Consider the following 10,317-nt stretch of genomic DNA (forward strand, 5'->3'; position numbering starts at 1 on the left):
CTGTCTCTCTCAAAAATAAACATTAAAAAAAAAAAAAGAAAGAACGATGACAGACAACAATAATAAGTGCCACAATGTAGTTATAGGGGTACAGATACTCAAGAGAGGAGCGAAATACTTCTCATCGACTGGTCAGGGAAGACTAAAGTAGTGGTCTCTTTTAGCTGAATAATAAAAGATTGATAAGATTTCCCAAAAAAGACAGTATGGTCAGGGAAGGAGTCATGGAAAACACCAAATGCTTCTGGAAAATAGCCAATAATGGAGTATGTTAGAAACTGGAGCATATACTGAACAGAATAACGACACCATCAACATTTACTCAGTATTTAGTGTGTACATTCTCATCTGATCCTCACAACAGCCTGACGAGGTAGACACCATTATTCCCTTACAGGTAAGGGTACAGGGATATAAAAAATTAAGTTAACTTGTTCAAGGCCACAGCACTGGTAAGTGTCACTGACCAGCCTTCAGTTGTGGCCCATCTGACTCTAAAGGCCCCACTACATCTAATGTCACCTGCCAGGAGTAATGGGAAATGGATCTGAGGCGGTACTAGATGCCTGGACTTCATATGGCAGGCAAAGTAAGGACATCAAAGATTTAGTAAGAAACTAAGGACATAATCAGAGCAATGCTCTAAGAACAGAATACTTCAAACTGTGGGTTACTATTTATTAGTACATCATGGGATCTATTTAAGTGGGTTTTAACTAGCACCTTTTTTTAATAAAAAGAACAGATTGAAATAGAAAATATTAGAATGCATCTCTTGTTGACTAAAATACAATTTTATAAAACTTCTGTCTCACTTTAGATAGGTAACATACAGGTAAGTAAGTAAGTGATTGGATGGATGGATGGATGGATGGATGGATGGATGGATGGATGAATGGATGGATGGATAGATAGATCCATCCTTCTTACTGTAGGTCAGGGTCCAAAAGTGGGAAGCCATCAGCTCTAAGAAGATTGCCAGGAGTGCAAGCAAACTGATCTGATTAGAGGAAGAGTGTCTGAAGGCAGGGAAACCAGTGAGAGGATATTTGTAGATATTTTAGTCATGGAGAAGACTGAATTGGGTGATAGCAGCTGAATTCAACAGAAAGGGTTTTGTGTAATACATGCATGTTTTCTCTGACTTCATCTACACTCGACCTCATTCTCCTGTTCTCTGTGCCCTCTACAGGGGTCCTTTGAAGGCTCCTTCTGACTTGCCTGCCTATTTCCTAGCAGAAGACTTAACTTCCACGTTGCACCCCTCCCCAGAGCTCAAGCAAAGCAGTCACTGACGTGTAGGGTTGTTTTAAAATAATGAAAGTAACTTCTCTCTCGTTGGTCCAGTAACCTGTCTGTTACAAAATATATCCTGGCTTTGGGGACAAAACATTAGACAAGCCCAGAGAGGTGGATGGCCCTGAAGATGGTCTTTTCCTCTTGGGCTCATCATTAGAGGCCTTCCTGACTCTCTCAGTAGCTCTGCACTTCTGTTGCCTCCACCCTGGGCTCCCATTCGGCCCTCACAGCATCCTTGTCACATAAGTACTATATTAGTAACTCCATTTTTTAACAGATGAAGAAACCGACAGAGAAGATAAGCAATGTCTTCAAGTACCCACCACCCTCAGCTAGTAAAGAGGAGAAATGAGATTGCAACCCAGGTCCATGTGACTTCTAAGGTCACGTGTTTACTACCATTGACACACTGCCTTTCATTAGATTATGTTTCCTTTATATTAGGAAAGCTTAAATTTTTTAAGATTGATTTTACTGTACCGTACCACAGAAAGCTAAGGTATGGAAGCATATCAGGTATTCAATCGGAAGACTAAAAAACAAGAAGTTTCAATGTCTCGTCTAAGACATAAGCCAGTGACAGAGCTAGATCCAAGACCAAGGCTAGCAGGGCTAAGTGACAAACAGCTGTTGGTTCAAAGAATTTTAATCTAACTATACTCAGAGCATAGACATTGGTCTGAATTTGTCAGAAGCCAGTGTATAAATTCATTGCACAACTTCTTCCCTGAAATACACTTTTAAACTCTTTCTGGCTGATTGAACTTGTTAGCATTTTCCTTTACACTACATCTCATCCTCTCCGTGTACACAGGATGGTTGCTGGAGAGTGTTAAGAGGGTACAGACAGATTCTACACACAGTGGGGAATCGCAATAACTGTGGAATAATGTCAACTAGGAAGAGACGTATGAACTTATATACACTCAAAGACCCTGAACTAAAAAGATCTCCCACAGACAAAATTTAAGAATTAAGTTGTCTGGGGCGCCTGGGTGGCTCAGTCAGGTAAGCGTCTGACTTCAGCTCAGGTCATGATTTCTCAGTTCATGAGTTTGAGCTCCACGTCAGGCTCTGTGCTGACAGTTCGGAGCCTGGAGCCTGCTTTGGATTCTCTGTCTCCCTCTCTGTCTGCCTCTTCCCTGTTTGCGCTCTGTCTCTCTCTCTCTCTCAAAAATAAATAAATGTTAAAAAAAAAATTTTTTAAGAATTAAGTTATCTGGAGCACCTGGGTGGCTTTGTCGGTTACACATCTGATTCTTGATTTTGGCTCAGGTCATGATCTCATAGTTTGTGAGTTTAAGCCCCACTGTCAGTTCAGAGCCTGCTTGGGATTTTCTCTCTTTGTCCTTTCCCTCACTGGCATGCGCATGGTCTCTCTCTCTCTCTCACTCTCAAAATAAATAAATAAACTTTAAAAACAATAAAAGAAAGCAAATTCCTACCGTTGCCTCAGTTTCTTTTTTTAATGGGGAGGAGAAAAAATAACCTTAAAATAAATAATGAAAACATGTAAACTATAGTATGACATGGTAAAATGAACATGACTTAGACCCAATTTCAAAACCCAAGCTATATGACTTTGGGCAAGTAACTCTACCTCTCTGTCCCTAGTTCTTCAGCTGTGACAATTAAATAAAATAAGTTATAGAAAGACATCAGAAAATGGTAAGTGTACGTACAATAAATTATATTATAGACATGAGACTACTACACCCAAATGATCACTGCCCTGAGGCATGTGGACACCTCACTGCCAGGCTGACAAGAGGATAAAAACCATTGCAGTTTGGCTGAGGCTAAAAGAACTGACCTGACTCTGGACTTATTTGTAGAAAAGGAGTCCACCAGGAAAAAATCATAGTGTTCAAAGGCAAGCTTGGATCTGATCCAGCCTGACACTGATACCCAAGAGGATGGAAGTGGAGGCCTGGAAAGGCAGTAAGAATGTGTGAGCTGTGGAGATATTCATAGTTAAGTGGATGACAGAATTTGATTCCAGACAGACCCATTCATGTTGAATGTCATAACCACAAGAGACAAGAGGTCAGCATGGGCCAGGAGTTTGTCAGGGTCCTTGTGGTAAGCTAAGAAATGGCCCCCAAAGGGGTGCCTGGGTGGCTCAGTCGGTTGAGCGTCCAACTTCGGCTCAGGTCATTATCTCACAGTCCGTGAGTTCGAGCCCCAAGTCAGGCTCTGTGCTGACAGCTCAGAGCCTGGAGCCTGCTTCGGATTCTGTGTCTCCCTCTCTCTCTGCCCCTCCCCTGCTCATGCTCTGTCTCTCTCTGTCTCAAAAATAAATAAAAACATTTTTAAAAATTAAAAAAAAAAAGAAATGGCCCCCAAAAACCTATCCATGTTAAACCCCTGGACTCTATAAATGTTACCTTATTTAGAAAAGGGGGGGGGGGGGGTCTCTGCAGATGTAATTAAGTTAAGGATCCTGAAAGAAGGAGCTCATCCTGGATTATCTGGGAGTGCCTAAAGGCAATCACATGTCTCCTTTAAAACTGACACACAGGAGAAGACACACAGAGGAGAAGGCAGTGTGAAGACAGAGGCAGAGATTGGAGTGATGAGCCTATAAGCCAAGGAATGCTAATAGCCATGGGAAGCTGGAAGAGACAAGGAATAGATTGTTCCTTGAACCTTCAGACGGAGTGTGGTCTTGCCCACAACTTGATTTCAGACATCTGGCCTCCAGAACTGAGAGAATAATTTCTGTTCTTTTAAACCACCAAGTTTGTGGCAATTTGTTATTGGCAGCACTAGCAAACTACTGCAGCCCTGGACAGTGGTTTGAGGTTTGGGTGAAGTTCAAGCCCAAGAATAGAAACAGAGTTCAATCTAATGGTAGAAGAGAAGTCCATCACACAGGAGTTCATGGGGCAGACAGCAGCATGGCCTTTCACTTACCAGATACCAGAGTTAGGCTATCCAGACCAATTCCAGATTGAACCCTGATGGAGAAGAGTGAGCAAGTGCTGAGCTGACTCAGAGGCTGGTGGAGTTCATCCTTCAGGTGAGATATTTCAGTACCCACAGGAGAGCAGGCAAACAGGAACGGACAGAGCAATCAGTGATGTTCTGCTAATAAATGATAAATATCTTGTAGAACCTGGTCATATGCAGTCTAAGATGAGTTGGTTTCGGCGGAGGGATAAAAAAGCCACAAAACATGCTTCTCCTACAATGGAGAAGTCACATGCTAGGCACATGTCAGCACTAGAGGCACAGAGCTGAGGCCAGGCTTTGCCCTCCGGAGCTCCACCTCCGGTCAGTGCCCCCCTGTAGCCCCCCCCCAGTCTCTCTTAGAACAAGACCTCCCTGCATGTGGGACAAGACTCATTCTCCTTCAGTCAGCCAAAAGTTTCTGTGGCATTTTATGCCCATGTTAGCAAGAAAGAAGAATCAGGGAAAGGAAGAACTGACCATCTCTATAGGCTTCCAAGTCACAAGTCACAGAATCTGTCTTATTGTTAGAAGACAGCAGGATTCACTGACCCCTAAAAGTACCATTATAATAGGATTTCAGCTTAGATTTTCTCAAAAGCCATACTTCTCCCTCCTAGGCACTACAAAAGAAACAGATATGCATCAGTTACATCTGCATACAAACAGATATGCATCCCTGTACTTCAAGGAGCCTGTGCTCTCATATGTAATATGAGGTCTACACATAACCACTAAACTATAAAGCAGTGGGTACATTAGAGTGACACAGACAATCAGAGATTAAAGAACTTGAAGGGATAAGAGATGTTTTTATTGATATATCAATGCAGGCATGAAAGGGTTCCTAAATGTGGCAATCTGATATTAAACTTGTATCATCATTCATGGCCACCAGAAAGAGTCTTATCCAGAATAACCCAGCATGATAATGAAATAAGACAATGTAATGGCTGCAATGAAAAACTCTTAATAATCAAAGAATTTCTAAATTATTTCAATTCTCGGGGTGCCTGGGTGGCTCAGTCGGTTGAGTGTCCAACTTCAGCTCAGGTCACGGTCTTGCAGTTCATGAATTCGAGCCCCACGTCAGTCTCTGTGCTAACAAACAGCTCAGAGCCTGGAGCCTGCTTCAGATTCTGTATCTCTCTCCCCCTCCCCTGCTCATGTTCTGCCTCTATCTGTCTCTCAAAAAAATAAATAAATGTTAAAAAAATTTTTTTAAGGGGCACCTGGGTGGCTCAGTCAGTTAAGTGTCTGACTTCAGCTCAGGTCATGATCTCTTGGTCCATGAGTTCAAGCCCCACGTCGGGCTCTGGGCTGACAGCTCAGAGCCTGGAGCCTGCTTCAGACTCTGTGTCTCCCTCTCTCTCTGACCCTCCCCCCATTCATGCTCTGTCTCTGTCTCAAAAATAAATAAACATTAAAAAAAATCAAAATTTTAATCAAAATTTTAATCAAAAAAATTTTTTTTGATTGTTTCAATTCTCTGGCCTTGATTGCTCCTTCTATAAAATGGAGGAGTTTTATACATAATCACCAAAGTCTTTTCCAGCTTCCAAATAGTCTTTGGGCAGTTTACCATAAGAGAGATAGCCCTGTTGGCTTTATCCTTAGGGACTTCCACGAGTTTTTTGTGGATGTGGAGAACTTTTGGATTTTCAGAAACCTATAGACATCTTTTTTTTAAGGCCATAGAATGGCTGACATGTGGAAATGTGACTGAGAAAACAGAGCAGACAGGTCTGCTTAAAACTCTGGGTTCCTCCCTAAAAGGCAATATGGCCAATCAGGGAATGGAAGACTGATAGACACAAAACTTAAGCCCTGGCCTTGAGACATTTCTGATTGCCTCGGTCAGTTTGGTTCTCACTTTGCTTTCATTCTAACACCCAGCTGTAATTCCTACTCCCCCTCCCACATAGTTCTCCAATTGATCCTTTTTTTTTTTTTTCTCTTGAGTCAGGTTTAACTTTCTGAAGGTTGAAAATCATAAAGAAAAAACTAATATGAAACAAGGAATTGGGGGAAAGGGAGCTGTACTCAGAGAACTGTAGAACTGAAAGGAACATTTTAATGTTTAAGCCTCAAAAGAAAGGCTGACTACTGACTCCTCAGAGGGCTAAGTGGTTTGAGCCACATACATTAGCACTGGCCTCCTCAGACTGATCTGTTGGTTGGTTGCTATATGGAGGGTGATAAAATATCTATTTGGGTGGGGTCAAAAATTGTATTACACTCTTAGAGCACATCTGTGAATACTGGCCTTTTGAACAAATGACCATAGTTCACCAGGCTTCTGTGCTGTCAGAGGCTGCTTCCCAAATACCAACTTTGAACCTAGCTCTGCCATATGGACACATGGGGTCAATGAAAAATAGTGTCCAAGGGCCCCCAAGCATGAGAAGGTCTGGCAAAAAGTGACAGGTTTTATCCAGGCTGCTGAAGAGAAATGTACTGAGACTGGAAAGACTAAGGAGGTGCACGCCTTCCGAACGTGTCTGTGGATCAAAATACACCCTAACAGATTTCTGAGAGAGCCCCTGGCGGCCATGTTAACCTTGGCATTGTTATCATTAAGAGGCTATGCTCATTTCTGGCACCTAACATCGGACACATTGACAGCAACAGGGTTGATGGAAGAGGAAAGAATCTGTTTTGCAGTAAAAAAAGATTTAAAGATAAAAAAAAAAAAAAGCAGTTCTCAGATTTCTCAGGCCATTTGAAATCACGCCAGAGAAATACTTGATTTCAGCATTCTTAAGCCCTCTGCGATGATGCTGTGAGTGGTGTCCCCCACGTGTGATGATGTATTTTGGGGCCAGAGTTTTCTCAAGATGTTCCAAGCCTGCAGGCTCCTGATCCTTTTTCAAATTATGAAGATGATAGTATCCCAGTGAGGGTTGTGATTAGTCTAAACTCTCCACAGCTGTGAGAGTAGAATGGGCAAATTCCAATAAAGATCCTGCGTGTTCTGGACTGAATTTACCTACACGACATCGAGGCCTAACTCAGGGACCACTTAAAAGAACCGGAGCTGCCTCAGTGCTGTTCTGTTTCTTCCACAGCATCAGCTGCTGGGGGGCTGGCAAATGTTCTGGGAGGATGCCTCCCCTCGCACCACTGTCATTGGGCAACAGTGGATGTTCATTTAGAAGGTCTGGGGTGTGTGGGTGAAAAGCAGGGCTGGGGAAATTAAACTCAAGTACATGGGAATTTAAAGAGGCCTTGCAATTCATTATGTGAATGGCCAGGAGGATTATAAAACACCTTGTAACTGAAGAGGTTGGCCTGGAGCTGTGTGGGACAACAGAACCAGCTGTATCACCACCCCTAACTCATTTAGAACAGTGCTAGCAAGAAGGCAGGCTCAGAGCTTTCTTCAGTTACTTGGAAAAGCCAACAGGGCTTTATTTTCTTATTTTGGACACTTTTTTCCTAAAATACTTCCTTGGAATACTAAGTAACGTAATAATACACAGCATGCTCCTTTTACCATGTTTAATAATTGTATCATCTGAAGACACTTGGCTATTCTCCCTTACGACACATCTGACACTATGCTTTCCAAAACTGGGAAAGACTTAGGGGACAAGGATTTACATAACTGTCTACACATATTAACAACTATAGAAATAATAAATAAGATTCCTCACTTTGGAAAACAAAAAGAAAATACCAAAAATATATATATAATAGTTTTTTTTAATCTAATATGATTTGCATGAATGTAGAATCTTCTAAAATTACGTATACATTCATCATGTACATCCACTTCCATTGTTTACAGTCCACTGAAGCACACCTGGTATCACTCCTGACACCTAGAGATTTTTAATAGTCTACTCTCTATGATTTACAGTTTATCACATAGCCACACACATATGTGACATGTGACATTTCTCCTTGTAAACACTGAACTTTTCTCTAAGGCAAACCAGAAAGACAACATGACTAAAGTCAAGAGACCCAATGGAGAGTTGAATGAGCTGTAAGCAAAATTCTGAAAGCACCAACCTCTGGATGATCTATCCATACGTGGTATTTTATTAAAATGAGGATGTGAGTGGAAGAAGATGGAAACAAGCTCCAATTTTTTCTAATATTCATAACAAACAAAACACACAACTACAAGCATTTCCACTTTTAACTTCTCACGGTCCTTCATGCAAATCTTCTACATGCTAATAGATCTTTCAACTATTGGCCATACCACCTCAGATGTCATCATTTCTAGAGAAAAATCAAATCATTAATTTAAGCCTGTTAAACTGGATGGCGACTGTGCATTACTCCCCCTGGAACCCACGTTGCAAGGGCAACTTCAGTATCAAATGGCTTACTCCTGTCTTTCTGCTGGAGGCCATTTCCGAGTACAATCACCTAGTAAGGCAACTTGGAGGGGTGGCAAGGGAGGGGAACTTTAAAGAATTGAGTAGGAAATCAGACAGTATGTCAGGATTCTTATGGCTAAAACAAAGCTGCAGGAAGAATAAGCAGGGCAGCCCTACAGATAAGAGGAGTGTTGCCTTGCTGGGAATATTCAGTTGGTCTGATAGTAACATTAGTAGTTGCTCGTAGATGCTTGACAATCAGCTCTTATGGAGGAAAAAGCCATGTTTTATAGCATTTGCAATTTCCCTGGTGTTATTACACCCATGAAGGCTGATTTCAAACTACCCAAAGTGATATCCCTGCATGAGATTCACCGTAACAACCTCTGTATATTTCAGACACAAAGACATAACTAATCTCAACAGCATAAATTATAATAAAATGTGGGGAAATAACTAGACTATGGTGAATTCTGAGCATTACTGTTGTTTTTAGTGTCGTTAATTGTAAGTTTATATAATTTAGTTCTAATTAATGGTTGCATTTAACAATTGGCTCCCAAAATTCATAAAAATATAAAGGTGGGCTCTAGTGAGCAGGTACCATTGGCTCCAGCACACCACTGCATTTTGTTCTTCAGGGACATTAAAGACATTTTAAACAAACAACAAACCAAATAAATGAAGCTACTAAATCACCTGGATCAAACTATTTTCAGGGATTCCAAGGGTTACACTGTGGGTAGTATTGACAGGGATACCATTAAATGACAACACCTTACATTTGTATCACGCATTACACTCTTCCAAGTTTAGGGCACGATGGGACAGTCTGATCCTGCGTAGTGAATTTAAAACGGTGAGTAATAATAGCATTTTAGTGTCTGGTGCATGAAAAGAAATTCCTGGGAGCTATCCGTACAAGAGAGAAGTGTAAGGAAGGAACTGGGAGCCAGGCAAGGAAGCCTAGAGCTGGCCAGAGCCCCTAGGTTCCAGATTCCGTCCCGGAAACGGCTCCATTACTGAGAAAGCAGGTGTACGTTAGTACCAGGCTTTCCTAGCTCCCTCCTGTTTTCTGACTCTAACTTAAGAAGTCAGACTAGAACTCAGTTTTTTCTGATAGAAAAGAGTTGGACGGGATATCCTCTAAGAATCCCTCATAAATTAGAACCATAACATTCAAATACGCTTTTATCTGACAGAACAGCTTTGAATGGTTTTTCTCCCCGATCCAAACATACCTGTTACACTGTACACACTCGTGTGAAGAGTCTACATAGATCTCACTGCCAAAATTAACAGCAGCAGTAGTCGTGGCCGAGTGGTTAAGGCGATGGACTAGAAATCCATTGGGGTCTCCCCGCGCAGGTTCGAATCCTGCCGACTACGGGAAGGTGAACTTTTGCTGCCGATACTTGTTTTCGTTTCGGAGAGTTCTTCCCAGTGTTTCCCGCAGATTATTTAAGGAATTTTGAACGGTTGGAATACAATGGGGACCCCAATGGGACCGTAAAAGGAGCGCGTGAGGGAGCTAGGGTGTCGCGTGATTGTGGTTACAACCTGAGCCCAGGAGGGGGAGAAGGAACAAAACACGCCAATATGGAGCGAAGAAAAGCAAAGCGTCGCGAGGTCGCGCAAAAAGGGACAGCTCCGACCTCCGGCCCCGCGGGCTGGCCAGCTCCGCCAGGACTCGCGGACCCCCTGCGCCCTTTTGCGCGAGCACGTCAGCGTC

General features: G+C 42.3%; 1 non-coding gene across 1 annotated transcript; it reads left to right on the top strand.

The window, feature by feature from the left end:
• The first annotated feature begins 9,892 nt into the window (after positions 1-9,892).
• TRNAS-AGA lies at positions 9,893-9,974 on the top strand. The gene has a single exon. It is a non-coding gene; the product is annotated as a tRNA-Ser (tRNA).
• The last annotated feature ends 343 nt before the right edge of the window (positions 9,975-10,317 follow it).

The sequence above is a fragment of the Lynx canadensis genome, chromosome F2 (genome assembly GCF_007474595.2).
Source record: "Lynx canadensis isolate LIC74 chromosome F2, mLynCan4.pri.v2, whole genome shotgun sequence".
In the NCBI taxonomy this organism is placed as follows: Eukaryota; Metazoa; Chordata; class Mammalia; order Carnivora; family Felidae; genus Lynx; species Lynx canadensis.